Genomic DNA, 16,678 nt, shown 5'->3' on the forward strand with positions numbered 1-16,678 from the left:
ATGGGTACACCTTTCTGGCAATTTGTATAGTAAAGGTATGTAAGTTCGTTTTACTTAAACCTTGGTATTATCCAGGTCTACCTATTCAATGATGAGACCTCAATAAAGGTCGAAACCGGTCTGGGTAGTGACCTCTCCTCATAATGTAAAACAGTCATACATCTCCTAGGAGCTGCATTTTACATTATGAGAAAATATTAAGGATAGTGATGGAGCTTGCTCCACCTTTGCTCTGAGTTGCCCTAGTGTTGTACTCCCCAGGTGTTGACTTACGCTTGGACTTGCCGATAGTTCTTCGGCATGAAGCTCTTAGATTTCGATCTCCGAGTTTCGTATCCGGCTTTAAAATAATGAAGGACTTTAAATGTTAACTTTCTTTTTTTAACAATAATTAAACAGAATTGCATTAAGGTATAAAGTTATGGATTTATATATCAACTTCTAAACAGAATAAATTTCACTGTGAAAAACACACCAACAACACAAAACGTTTGTTCATTTAAGTTTACAAATGCATGTTTTATTTTGCTGAAATATTATTTACCAGTATATTCACAGAGAAAAATTCAAACATGTAATTACCTAGAAATATTTCTCAAGATTTAGTTTACACTCTTAACATTTTCCAATGAGTTCAATAAAGAAAATGTTCGTTACTCACTGTTCTTGATTACATTACATCAAAATAGCTGGTCACTCAAAAGAGTCTTAAGATCGGACACCATAAGCACAGCTCCATACATCTGATAAGGTGTTAGCCTGGATTTGACACCATGCCTTCCTAAACTTTCCATGTATTCTTTGGTCACCAGATATACACAAGCTGTCTTCTTATATAAATGTTCATAAATGTCCCAAAATAAAGAATCTTTATTGAATTGAATAAAGTATTGAAGGTCTAATTTAATCATCGATGAATTTAAGTGGGTTGCGATAATTCTTCCCATGATAAGAATAGGTGGTAATTCAGTTTCCAAAAATAGTAAATGATTATTAATGTTGTATATTTTTGGTGAAAATTTCAGCATCTTTGCAGGTAATTGAGAAAGGTTTACTCATACCATTTCCTGTTTCCTCTATCATTAGTTCACCAGCTTGGCTTTTGATAATATAATAGTCTTCAATGTCCAATTCATACTTTACTCTTTTTTGCAAGTATCCTAGGATATCAATCCACTTCCAGCACAACCTTTCCCATGTACTTCTCGATAACCACAATACAACATATGTATTTCTAAAATAATAATCGGTTTCCATTCTTTTAGAACTATGTGAAGAGTTTTGTCTCGTGCTATTTTCCTGAAGAAAGAAAATTTCAAATACTTTTGTGGCTCACCCATTATTTTACTTTACTGGACACAAAACAACACAATACAATAGCTGCCCTGTATGAACGAATGCAGTAACTGAAAAGGCACTCAACTCAATTGTTATTCCTTATAGTACTGTTTACTCTGACCATTTCTTCAAAAATGTAACATCACGCAGATGACTCATGGACATGTTTTTGCATGCTGGTGGGTGAATATGGTGTTGATGCGATTTTATCTTACTTTGTGACATCATAGGGCAAAGCTTATATCTGTGGCTCGAATAGTTTTCTATATTATTTATCCTTATTAAGTATTTTTCCAACACAAATAAAGTAATTATTTATTATTGTTTCATTTGGTTAGAGTATAATAAATTTAGTTTAATCCTTTATCCAAGTGTGAGCAAACAAAGTTTGCACCTGAAAGTATCTTCAGGACTGGGGTAAAGTGGTACAACACCAGGGCACTCCTTGCAAAGGTGGAGCAAGCTACCAACACTCCTATCTCAGTATCTCCCATAATGCAAAACACATCTCCTTGCGGATATGTCTAATGTTATGCATTAAGGTAGAGATGACCTGTTAATGCTTCTGCCTGGTATCTCCACTTAGGCCTGGCTCCCACTGAAGAGACCTCAATAAAGGTCGAAACTAGTCTGGGTTGTGGCCCTTCCCTTAATGCATAACATTAGACATATCTGCAAGGAGATGTGTTTTGCATTATGGGAGATACTGAGATAGGAGTGTTGGTAGCTTGCTCCACCTTTGCAAGGAGTGCCTGGTGTTGTACCACCTTACCCCAGTCCTGAAGATACTTTCAGGTGCAAGCCTTGTTTGCTCACACTTGGATAAAGGATTAAACTAAATTTATTATATTATTGTTTCAACTGAACATTTCTGATACTACACTTTTCATGTTAAATCTTCTCCACTAAAAATTCTGGCTATTAATTTAACATCCAATTCCTTGTGCTTCCAAGCTACTTCTGTACTGAATTTTTTGTACACAGTTTCTTGAAATATTTGAAGGCTGGCATGAACAAACAAGACAAATAATTCTCTGAGTGGATTTTCAGATAAGTCTGATTAGTCTGTGGAAAGAAATTTCACAAGGTTTGTCTGCAAACTCGCAAATATCTTTCGGTTTTTCTATTCTAATTTGTTGGATACATCTAATATATTAGCAACATTGTCACTATTTTATTCATTTTGTACTTTATCCATTAAAAAACGACAATTACGTTATTTGCTAGCTCTGTCTTTTTTGTTCCATTTGTAGAATAGTAGGGTCGTAAAGTTTCGACTGTGACTGATGGTCGAAACTTGAAATAAGTTTCAACTGTCAGTCACATGTTTTTTCCTTAATTAAACTTTTCCTTATCTCGACTTATGAAAAATCAGTTGTTGAAATAGACAACTCTTTGCTGATGTTTCAGTTATAAAAATACTACTGCAAGATTTAAAGTAAAACAGGGAAAAAACAATCAATCAGATTGAATATATATATATATATATATATATATATATATATATATATATATATATATATATATATATATATATATATATATATATATATATATTCTATTTATCCATATTATAGAAGCATATCAAAAGCCCGCATCGAGTGATGCGAATTTTCAGGTTGCAGTATTCCAAATGATGAAAACAATATGGGTGTGAGTGTCAAAACTTGGAAAAGTTGATGAATTTCTTGCTTGCTGTGATCATAAATATTTATTTGAAGGTAAGCATTTTATTTTTCTTTACAATTTTTTTATGGTCAACATTCATGTTGCATATTGTTTTCAAAAAATATGGTAACCCTACTTTCAGATACTTGTTAAGTTTAAAGTCTTAATTTCTGTTTAGTTATGAATGCGAAAAAAATTACGAGTGCAAATTACCAAGTCTTAGTGCAATCTGTCACACTACAGTTTGAAAATTAACAGAAGAAGAGAGCAGTGACTTTATTCACTTCCAATTCTTATTTGTTTCATTTCCTTTCAGTCAACACTTACTAAAGCAAAAGAAAAATATGGGAGTTTAAAGTATAATCTTTGGAAGTTGTAACAGAGGAATTAAGTTGATAATTATAGTACCAGACCTAATATTCAGTTGAAATAAGAATAAATAATTATTTATTTGTGTTGGAAAAAAACCTAACATAATAAATGAGTTAAAAAAATCACTACTGTGAAATTAATGCCGGGAACAGAAAAAAAAATCATAATGCCACATGCGAACAAGAAACAAACAAACAAAAAAACTAATCTCACTTGTCAGAATTCCATATTCATCACCCAGAATTCTACACACACAAGAAGTCACACATACCCACTACAATAAAAATTTCCATTTAAACTCAATGACGTCACATTGGACAGACACCTATAAGGAACAATAATCGAGTGCATTTTCAGTTTATTTACTGCAATTCGTTCTTTCAGGCTGCAGATCATCTTGCGTGTGTTGTGCTCTACTGTAGTGTTTTGTGTATCCCGTAAAGTAAAAAAAAATGAGCAAACCCAAAACCCTTTGGAATTTTTCTTTCTTCAGGAAAATAGCAAGAGAGACAAATCTTGTGAAATATTCCTAGGTAATTACATGTTTGAATTTTTCATTGTGAATATACTTGTAAATAATATTTCAATCAAATAAATGTGTATTTTTAAACTTAAATGAACAATTAAGGTGTTGTTGATGTGTTCTCCATATTTAAGAATATTTATTCTGTTTAGAATTTGTAATAACGGTAACATTTAATTAGAAAAGTAATGAAGTTTTTAAGATCTTAAACATGATGTAGAAGCAGTAAAAACTGAGATTCCAGTAATTAATTATTTTAGAAAATGTGAACATGAAAGAAAAAAAGTTTGTGTTTGGGGGACTCCACTGATAGCCTGTCATTAATTATTTTAGAAAATGTCTAATTACAACCTATTGACAAAAAAAACAAATGAAAAACAAAGCAGTAAAACTGAGATTCCAGTAGTTAATTATTTTAGAAATGTGAAGAAAAAAAAATGTTTGTGTTGAGGAGGGGGGGTTGGGAGGACACCAGTGATATCCAGTAACTAATTATTTTAGAGAATGCCTACTGGTATATTGACAAATATTCTCCCATAGGTCCACAATCGAGCCAAAGACCCCAACACTTGACCAAATATCCTCCCAGAATTCAAATCTCTAATCATTACCATAATGCCACATGCGAACAATTACCCAGAATTCCATACAGAAACAAAAAGACACAACGTGACATCACTGACAGATGTGACCCCAGCGAAATTCCATACTCATGACATCACTGATCTTAGCAAACCATGACGTCACGAAGCCTTATCTTATCTTGAACTTGTTCAGAGTTGATCCCCATACTACTATCCTCGAGTATTTGATCCATAAATTAAGTGTTTTTGACGAATATTGATCTCATGGTTTTATGTATTTCACAGTTGGGAATTGTTAGATGCTGAACAATGGTCAACTTGGCTGTTTTGTTTCTGGAACATGTTCTTTATGATGTATCCATCTGCGTCTGTTAACAGAAGAGATGTCGGTGATCGATATTGCTTCTATAACTGAGTCTGTGACTGAGATTTCAGTTTTTTTTTTCTTCTTCTGTCATCTGTACATTTTTGTATATAAATACAACTCAGGAAAGGGCTATACTTTGGTTCCATAGGTGTACTAAGCGTTACGTATCCTAAACCCCTGCTCTAGACTAAGATAGAATTTTTCAAGCCGCTTCTGGCCTCCAGTAAGCAGGCAGTGGTCTCGTCTACTGCCCAAAGACATTCTCAAACCATTCAATTCCACGGTGAGATTCAAACTTTGCTTCCCTTGGAGAACGGATACACTGTCCTCTCAGCCTACCAGTGTTAGGGATGGGGATTCAGATTTTCTTATTTTTGGTTTCTTTTCATCTATTTACGGTTTCATCATTTAATTTTATTTCATTTTGAGAAGAGATTTTTAGGAGGTTTACTTCGTTTTTCAGTTCCTTAATCTCTTGCTCTAGGTTTGCTGTGTTTCAGTTTAGATTTATTCATGTTCTATATGGAAATAGTCGGCCTTCTATCATGCACTTAAATGAATGCTATCAGCAAAGGATGAATGAGGAAGGGGACTCGTTAATATTTGTCAACGTTTAATTTATTTTATTTTTCTCTATGCTGTGAGGACACTACCATTCTGTGCACTTAATCACCTTATTTCTTCAAGTCTTCTTGCGAGGCCTAAACCTTTAAAGTGAAATTTGCTTTAGCATTCAAAACAAGAAGCAATCTGTGGCTCATTGCATCTGTCGCAAGACATCTTTACGAGTTCGGAAATAACCTTGGTTAAATAGATGACCTTCCGTGTAGACATCTGTCAAGGTCAGTTGAATACGCTCGTTGTATTATCCTTTCAGGATGATGCGCCACTATGCAGACTTTTTCTTCACGATAATGATTTTTAAAGAACTACATATCACTAAACGAAAAAGAGTATATGCACTTGATCGATCAGTTTCCCTTTGCTTAAAACGTACAGACACCTTGGTGTATTTTTTATATTGAACAAAATAACCCTATGCAGATGTGAACCTTGTTCCCCTTTTAAGCATCATACATTCAGGTAATATTTGAATAACACATTTGGGCTCTAGGGACTTTAGTGCTGTGTCCAATTTATTATTATGACAACCAATATTACTAATGTCTCATTCGGACATAACATTGTAATTGCATAAAACAACGAGTTAACATGTTTTCTGATCCTTAAATAAGCACAAAGAACCTTCTTTGTTTACATGGGCACACACTTTCATCTCTTCTTCCCGTAAATTACTCGTATTTATTAGCGGCGCTAATGAATTGATGTGCAGTTTTTGGCTGTTTAAGTTAATTTTTATTCTGCGGAAACAAGCGAGTCTGCGTAGCTCAGTTGGTATAGTGGTATAGATGAGTCATTTGCAGTTTCAGTCAAATGGTGAATGAGTATCTCATTCGAAGATAGATTCCCCCCCCCTTCTGGTTTGGGTTTTTAGTCCTCAAAACAGACAAACCGGCCCCGTGAACCACTGCAATCAGCCCCGGTTTACATGGGCCGATTGCAGTGGTTCACGTCCTTATGGAAATTTTGAATGAATAAATTTACCGTTAAAAAAGCTAGTTTATCTTGCAACTGATGGTACTTCTGCCATGACTGGTGTTGTTAAAGGAGTTGTTACAAATTTAAAAGAAAAATGCAAAGAACAAGGTAATAATAATTTTCAACATTTTCATTGCATTATTCATCGGCAAACACTATGCTCCAAAGTTTTTTAAATATTGGACATGTCCTAAAAAATGTCATTTAAATTTAAAGTGTATTCGTGCACGTGGGCTTAATCATTGCCAATTTAGTAACTTTCTAGAAGATATAGAAAGTGAATATAGCGATCTACCTTATTATACAGAAATTAGATGGTTTCCAGTCATAAAGTTTTACAGCGATTCTTCGAATTGCTGGCGAAATTTAGATTTTAAGAAATATGAAAATCAGTTTCACCTCTTTACCTCTCCTCCATTGATTGATGTTGTAACTGTTGATGACAATTTACAGTTGGAAATAATCGAAATTCAGTGTGATTCCGTATTGAAACAAAAATATATGGATGTTGGAATTCCAAACTTCTATAATTACTGAAAAATACTGGGGTATCGATCGACTATAATCAGTCGATCGATACCCCCAATGCGTTATGTGCAATTAGACGTATTTTATCTATGTTCGGTAGCACATTTATGCGAACAACTATTTTCAACCTTAAAGAATAATAAAACTGCGGAAAGATCAAGATTAACAGACCAGCATGTGCAAGCAATATTGAAAATAACTACAGCTCAAGAAATTCAACCAAATTTTGAAGATTTCGTTAATGAAAAACGTTGTCAAATTTCTTCAAAAAAATGATATGTATAATTTTATTTAAATATGTCAAGTTTATTTAAATTAAGGGGATATTAAATCCCACATTGTTTTAAAACCGAATAAGAAACTCAAAGATTGGAATCAAAGAGTTTCATGCCGAATATAGTAAACTATAAAGTATCGGCGACCACTAGCGTGAGCTAATGCAAGTAACCCTAGTACGTAGTACAATACCGGACCTATAAGTGACCCTAGTACGTAGTACCAATACTATTGGTACTACGTACTAGGGTCACTTATAGTATATAGTACCAATACGTACTATTGGTACTACGTACGTACTACGTACTACGTACTAGGGTCACTTATAGTATATAGTACCAATACGTACTATTGGTACTACGTACGTACTACGTACCAATAGTATTGGTACTACGTACTAGGGTCACTTATAGGTCCGGTATTGTACTACGTACTAGGGTTACCTGCATTAGCTCACGCTAGTGGTCGCCGATACTTTATAGTTTACTATCTTCGGCAAGAAACTCTCTGATTCCAATCTTTGAGTTTCTTATTCGGTTTTAAAACAATGTGGGATTTAATATCCCCTTAATTTAAATAATGCTTATATCGCCGAAATGAAACTTATTAGCTCTTTATATTTATGTAAAGTTTATATTTTATACGCATTTTTGCAACATGGTTGTATTTTGTACTTAGATACTCTAATATTAATATTAAAAAATATGTTTCCTATTTATTTCGAGATATTTTTTCTGCTGCGGCCCGCGGCTTGATGTATAATTCTTAATTTGGCCCTTGGAGGTTGCAGGCATGTCAAACTCGGTTTGACATGCCTGCCCTATAGCGATGCATCAGAGGATGGTAAGCACTTACAGTAAATTCACTAAATCCCTTAATCCGTCTTGGAAAGATGAGAAATGGATGGAAGGATGGAGATAGAAACAAAGGCGTTTATCTTTCATGTATTCTCTAAATATAAAACGTTCAATTTAAAATGTATTTAGGTTTTGGTGAACAAGTGTGTTTTGATGAAAATTAAACGAGTTACCATTGAAATTGATTAAAAAAAAAAGTCATGGAACATCGCGTGTTAATTTTATCAAACAAACTTTGCCGTTGTTACTTTACAAGAAAGAAAAAAAAAAACTATACGGAATGTTAAACTTAGTTCCTTATTATGATTTGAACCTGTTTTTATACATGTCTTAAGTGTCTGAGCTTCTATCGTCATATCTCATTACACCTAAACTTTTAAATAATTTTCTTATCAGAGATTTTTTTTTTTTATTTCTTTACAAATAACATGTTAATACGCCAACAAACGACAAGTCAAAAATCAGAATAGAAGTGATGACTGCGAATCATTTGTACTACTCTTCAGTAGCGTACTCAGGATTTAATCTTGAAGGGGGGGGGGGGGGATTTGAGTAGACGATTTGAGAATACACACTACGCATTTCATACGACCTATAACTGAGCATCTGTAATGATCGCAAATTCATAAGTGGTATAGAAATAGAATTTATAGAAAAAAAATAATTTTAATTAGGAGAAGATTTTTGGAAAATGTTCTAGTCTGTTTACCTTTTTCTTTGGGGAAGGGGGCCAAGGTGCGCCACTGCTACGTGGTAAAGGGGAGGTGTAGATTTTCTGAAGTTCACAGCGAAACATTTACGGATACAGAGATGGTTGAACTGTAGATACGACGAATAATTAAGTTTCTTGAATAAGGCCAACTAATAGATTAGCAATATTTTGCGATGCGCTTTGCTTTCGAAAGTAGCATACACTGATGGTCGTTCGAAATGTATTTACGTGGAAAGTTGTAAATATTACGTTTTTGTTCGAAAGAGCGTACATCTGCTGCAGACCAACCGAATGCAAGTAACTGAAAATATTAAACTCAGAGCTAGAAATCTAAAAGTTCTTCTACTAAAACAACCTCAAAACAGTTTTATCAAAGAATAATAAAAGAAAACCATTCATCATTAGTCTTCGGAAGACGAAGCTTTATCGTTGTTTACTGAGACAAAATAAATAATAAATCTGCATTCTCTATAAATTGGCAGCAAAAAAAAAATTTGAGCTTCATTTGAACCATCCTTAATTCAATCAAATGGACTAAGAAATTCTGTGTACCATTCATTTCAGAGGGAAGTGCCGAAATCTATTGTATTACTGTGAGTATGGATAAACTACGATGTTAATCATCTCCCTCAACGAGATTTCGATTTGCCTTGAGTTAATCCGAAGTACAGTCGTAATAATTACTGAAAGATTTAAAAGAACTGGGTTAGAATTTCGTGTAGCTTGCGGGATTACGTCAATGGGAAGCCGTAAATCCCCAACAATCAACCCACCCGACGTATTTTCTTGACTTAACTGAATTCAAATGAAGGAAGTTGTGATTAGAACGATGTTCAGTGATACAATATCGAACAGTTTTATGAATATGATCACGTGTCACAAGGCATTTGGCACATTTTAATTCATGGATCGTAAGTCGTGAACTACATTCTGTTGAGCAGAGATCAGGAAAAGTTCACGATAGCAAGATAATAATAGATAGAAGGAAAATATCACTTTAATATCTAGCATGAAAACTATTCGTAAATAACGAATAGTTTTCATGCTAGATTCTCCTTTTTTCTTCTTATGAGATTGATGTAAGTGACGGGAGCAGCAAAGACACGTCATAGCTCTTTCCTCAAATGACGAAAAATGAGCTAATGAATAACAGTATTTTCATGATGATAAACTTGTTTTAACTATTTTAAGTTAATTATACATTTACGAAGGGACAAAAATAATGTCAGAAATATTATTGGATATTAGTTCGCTTTTGACTTAGAGCATCTGAATGAAAATGGAAGATATTAAGCGCAGGGTTTATAATTCTAAAAGTAGGACAATAAAAACAATCAGACAAAATTTGGCACTGTTCACAGTTCCGCTGTCTCTGTAACAGCTCGTCAGATTAAAATAAAAATATTCAAATAAAATGAATACAAAGGAAATTTTTTGGAGGCTAACTGAAAAAAGTAGGTAAGGCGGTCTGTTGCGTGTGTGGCGTCTGTCGCATCGAATTAGCCTGCTGCCCATTGATTGGATATGTCCCTGATATAGAATCCCATGCGCAAGACGAATTTTTATGAGCACAAGACCTATAAAATTGTGTGAAGAGACCTATAAAATTGCAGGGAAACATCAGATTATCAGTCACATTTGCGAAAAATAGAAAAAAATGATAAATTAAACTGACATCTGCGGACATTCAAGAAGATCATTATACAATCCCTAAATTAGAAATGACTGTATTATCTATACGTATGTCTGTCTTTCTGAAAGTCAAAATATTCAAATAAAATTAATACAAGGGAAAAATTAATTATTCTAACAAAGCTCCTCTCACAGCACAAAATCTTTTTAAGTTGGGCGTTTTCCTATCGAATTTTTACGCTTTTGTTCTGAGGTTGGATTGTTTCTCTACAGAAAAAGTCCAACTCTTTCTCTACAGATGTGAAACCCGAAAGGTTTCACTCTGTAGCACATCAGTAGCGTGTGAGGCTTGAAAGAAACTTATGAACATTTAATTTGCATACCTGAAAAATGTTATTTTTTAAGGAAAACATGAGATGGAAAGTTTAGTCCAAAGAACACCGGTAATGAATGGGCAAAAATGGGGGGGAGGCACGTTGTGTGAGTTGGGCGTCAGACTGTGAAATAGTTTTGAGCATGTGTATTCAACATGTAGGTGAAAGTGTGAGTGCTGATGCCATTTCAGCTGAAACCAACAGCTATGGAAATATCGTGAAGTGCAATGACATTTTCACAGTTGCTGGTTTTCAATGATTTACGTTCTTTTGCAATGAACAAAGAATTTTTTTTTTGTGTGTGTGTGTGTGTGTGGGTGGTTGGGTGGGGATTTTGGACAACTCAACGATGCCCTTGTCATTGAGGCGTACGGCATTTATGCTTCGGCCAATTAAGCCAAAATTTAAGAACTCGCATTTAGGAATACGCACGTCCAGAGATGAGAATGAACATGCGAACACACTGCATTGGAACCCACCATTAAGCTCCACGCTCGCAAATGAATACAAAAATTCATTTTTTATTTGAAACGTTTTTAATTTTATTGAAAGAAATTCTGACCAAATTTAATGGAAGTTGTTCTAATTTCATTGCAGTCCTTGGAACGACCAAGAAATTTACTCATCGAAGTGGTGATTTTAAAGTTGAAAGAGTAATCGGAAAGCCGTTCGAGAAACAAATTTAAAGCCTATTACAAAAAAATAAAAAAAAAATAATAATAATAATAATAATAATAATAATCTAAAAAAAAAATGTAGAGTTTTTTCTCAAATTTAGTAGCTTCCAACATAAAATAACATTTTATGTTGGAATTTATGTTATTTTAAGTAAATATACTGCCATATATTTAATAAATAATACTTTTTCCTTGTGTTTTCGTGTATATATTGTATAGCGTATTGTGTTGTGTATATCATTTTTGTATTGCGGTTGACTGGTGGTGGTCATAATTCAATGATTTTCATTGAATTATAATTATGAAATAAAAAAACGTATCCGAAGCCATTAACTAAAGCTCTGTATCAGATGTAGTTGAACTGCATGAAGATCAGTGTTTAGTGTCAAATTTAAGGATGAAATAAGTCATTTTATCCTGAAATTTGACAGACCACTTTGTTAATTTAATGCATGGCGAGTTCTATTTTATTGAATTTTTTTCCTTTCATTTATTGTACGCAGTATACTCCACTGCCATCTGAGAACAGTTAATTAAAGACTTAATAATTACTGAATTTGGAGACCGCGATGTTTGTGAATTTCGTTGATTGACTCAATTGGAATAATAATAAATGATGCTAGGCTGATGAGAACAATATTTTGTTGGTTAATCACGATTGTCGCCCACTTTTAAATGTGTAAATGGGTGTATTAAATGAGCAGTACGCTCTGGTTACGATATTCGGTATCGAGAACACTGTAGAAGTATAGTAAGCCATGCGACATAATTTCCCTGTAGTCGTAATTCGTAAGATAATTCCCCATGCAAAAAAAGAAAATACAGTAGTAATTTCTTTTTTTTGCATGCCCATGTTTTAGTTGACTGTGGCAAATTTCGGATGACGATCATTTGTTTATGGTAGTACAGTATTACAAATGCTACTCACTAAAACACGCTCACACAAAATAAGCTGCTTCGGAGGCTAAAACTTATTTTGCCTCTGGAGCAACATTTCTAGCTTATCTAATCCTTGCTCTATTCGCGATTCCAATATCACAAGTATTCAAACCCTTTGCAAGGTGGGTTTAGGGATTAAAAAAAAATTGTGTATGAGGCATAGATTTCATTATTATTCAATCAGCACAGTTCATATACCAGAGTAAAATACATGGTAAATACATGGTGTTACAAGTAATACCATGTAAATATATATTTACTTTGAAAATTTGGGGTATTAGCGTTGAAATAATATTGTCTTTGGTAGAAAACGATTTCTGAATATTGCATAAACATCTTTTTTTTTTCCCAAGAACTTTTCTCAAGGTTTCAATCAATATGTCTATAACTCAATATTTGTTAAAGACATAACTGATCATCTTTCTGTTATCGCTTAAAAACACATGGATCAACATTTTTCTGCAAAAAAATATTTGCTATCACACCTCAATTATTTGACTTTGTGTCTAAAATTTCGAAGCTAGTAACGCTGTATTGACTTTCATGCGACTCGATATTGTATCATAGTGTGGTTCATGGCACAATATGTAGGCGATCTGAATGAGTTTGACATTTTTTTGTGCCGTAGAATCTTGGGAAATACACTGCTCAAAACAATTAGGGGATATTTTGGTTTTCTTGTAAATTATAAAGTTATAAAAATAATTTACAAATGTAACACATTTATTTTAAAATATTCTTAAATATACAACAGTGTAGAACACGCAGCTGCGTACAAAATTATGTTAAGACTTGTCGAAACGCATCTTAGCCTATTAGCATGTGAGTGGTAAAAAAGCGTGGCTTGTTGCGCTCACTTCCACAGTACATAATTATCACTTCAATTGTAAACTTGTGTCATCTATCATCCATTATTTCGTTAAAAATGGCAGAGCAACATGATATCCCGGAATCCATGGCTTGGAGAGCCATTGGTCGATTAGAAGCTGGACAAACGCAGCAAGTTGTCGCTCAGGCGTGTCGTGTATTTCAAAGCGTAGTTTCGCTACTTTGAAATCGCTTCCCTGAGACGGGAAATGTTTGCCGAAGATAAGGTCAAGGTCGCCCATCACAACAACTCCGAGAGACGATCGGTATTTGTCATTACTTGCCAGAAGAAATCGAACACTTAACACAACTTCGAAGCGAACTTTCCGCAGAAACAGGGAGGGTGGTATCGACACGGAGTACGAAATTGTCTTCATTCCATAGGTGTATATGCTCGAAGACCAATGGTTTGCATTCCACTTACTGCAAATCATAAAAGAGCCCGAAGAATTTGGGCATGGGAACACTGCAATTGGTCAGATGAGGATTGGGCTCGTGTACTTTTTAGTGATGAGTCGAGGTTCAGTCTGCAACCAGATAACCGAGGTACTTGATATGGCGTGAAAGTGGAACAAGAAATAATCCACAATTTTTTCGTGAAAAACAACAACATCGAAGTGAGAGTTTGATGATATGGGCTGGAATAAGTATAGGTGGCCATACTGATCTCTATTTTATCAGAAATGGTTCCTTAACATTCAAAGGTATCGTGGTGAGATTTTGGAACCTATAGTTCACTCATATGCTGCTGCAATTGGCCAAGAATTCATTTTTATGGATGACAGTGCTCGCTTTCACTGTGTAAATTTGGTACAAGAGTGGTTTGAGGAATTACTAGCTGTAATTTGATTAAACGAATGGACTGGACTGCCTGTTTACCGGATTGTAATTAAATCGAACATGCCTGGTATGCTTCAGGTAGGCGCTTATCTGCTCGACTGGCCATCATGATCGCTTCAAGAACTCAAAATTGCTCTCACAGAAGAGTGGGGAAATATTATTGTTCATTACACCTCCAAGGAGTCCGAAGACTCATCACGGGAAGACATCTACTGCACAACTCTGTCTCATTACTACACAGAGCCTCTACTACCAATCACCTACATCAACGCCATCTATTGCCCACGAACACCACCACCACCACCACTAGTATTTTTTGTCTGTAAATTGCGTGTGTTCTGAAGGGACGATTTGTCTGTATGCGAAATGAAAAACCCGAGTTTCCGGGAGAAAAAACCCTGCTACCCACAAGAACTGTTTGATCATTTAATCCGATCCATGCAATCAAGATGTAATGTATAATTTGTTAAATTTGTAACAAATATCGATTGTTTAAACAGTAGCTCATCAATTATATCCCATGCATAAGTAAGAAATATTTATTCATGTATAAAGCACCCAATAGTTATAATTATTTGCAGAAATTTATAATTATCCGAGAAAAACTAAAATATCCCTCAATTGTTTTGAGCAGTGTATATGCTATACGGAGCTTTGTTAGTTAAGTGGAAGGTTGCTTAAGTGCGTGCATTATTTAAAGTTGTCCGTGCAGATAGCCTAGTGGCTATGTGCTTTGCAACCATATGCCTGGGAAAGGAGTGTCATGGGTTCGATTCACGTCTCCGACGTGAGGAGCTTAAGGATCTTTCTCGGTCATAGCCAAGTTAGCCGGTATTGGGCATGGACAGCAGGGTTTTTCTTCCTAGTTTATTATGTAAGGTTTTTCCTCCCGCAAGCAGGCAAACCGGCCTCATAAACACACGCAAGCAGTATATCGGGAACTAGTGACAAGATCAGGATAGGATAACGAATCGTGACGTGATTGAGATGACGACGTCGTTGTGTGTGACATCATGAGTTTGGAATGTTTAGAATTTTTCTGGGGACCATCTGTGTGTGACGTCAAGTTTGTTTCGTTTGCATATGGAATTATGGGTGATGATTAGAGATAAGGATTCGTGTCATGATTGGTGGGACACTTCTAACCAGATCAAGATAAGATAAGGACTCGTGTCGTGGATGTGTTGTTATCAGATGAATATAAGTGATGTAATTTGTTTTTTGTAAATAAGTGATGTATTTGTTAGTTGTAAATAAGTGACGTTATTGTATTGAATGGAAAAGGAAGATATATTAGAGGATAAGGATTCGTGTCATGATTGGTTGAAAACTTTTAACTAGATCAAGATAAGATAAGGAATCATGAAGTGGATGTCTATTATTATCAGATGAATATAAGTGACGTAATTTGTTAGTGGATAAGGATTCGTGTTGTGATTGGTGGGACACTATGAACCAAATAGGGGTAGGGTGAAAGGGGAAGCGACGTCAGTGTCCTGGATGTAGGTTGTTATGAGATGTAGATAAGTAAATGATTTGTGTATGGCGTTGTGGATGATGAGTAGTCATAAGATAAAGTTTGAAATTTTGCTGGTGGAACCCTTCTGTCAGTGACATCACATGGTGTATTTGGTTCGTGTTTAGAGATAAGGATTTGTGGCATGATTGGTGGGACACTATGAAAAAAATTGGTGTAGGGTGTATAGGGAAGCGACATCAGTGTCATGGTTGTGTTATCAGATGAAGATAAGTGATGTAATTTTTTAGTTGTGAATAAGTGACGTTATTGCTTTGAATGGAAAAGGAAGATGGGGGAAGTGACGTCCATGTCATGGATGTGTGTTGTTATGAGTTGTAGATAAGTAAATGGTTTGCGTATGGCTTTATGGGTGATGATTAGTGATAAGATATCTTGGAATTTTCCCAGGGTGACAAACATCCGTCGTTGTCATCAAGTTTTGTCTTTGGATGTCTATAGATGGCAGCACTAATTTTTCAATGCAGTTTGGGATATTTCTTTACTGTTAAATACTATGGGAATTCTTAGAGTAGAGTTGAAAGGGTGGCAATGTTTCGACCTTTTCAGAATATTAACTCAACCACATACATTAGATATATATATATATATATATATATATATATATATATATACATAAATACACTAATATGTATCCTATGATTATTCTTATGAAAAAACTATTCGGTATTAGAATTAGAATTGCGCTTATCAAAACATATGATCACAGGTCATTGAAATTACAAATATCACATGCTATGTTTAAGTTAAACAAAAAAATATTAACTTACATTCCAGAATACGGAATCTTGGAACCATTGGGGTTTTCCGAATATTCCAAATTATTGATTTTTAACATATATTCACATCATAAAACATGCAAATACAAGGTCGGAAATGCAGTTGACTCTTTTTCCTTATAGTTACTATGCGGTTCGTTTATTTCCTACACTCATGGTGGCACAATCTATGTTTTTTTTTCCACAGTAGCTCAATGTGTCTTGTCATG

This window comes from Typopeltis vanoorti, chromosome 17, assembly GCF_054136105.1.
Source record: "Typopeltis vanoorti isolate ZY-2024b chromosome 17, IOZ_Tvanoo_1.0, whole genome shotgun sequence".
In the NCBI taxonomy this organism is placed as follows: domain Eukaryota; kingdom Metazoa; phylum Arthropoda; class Arachnida; order Uropygi; family Thelyphonidae; genus Typopeltis; species Typopeltis vanoorti.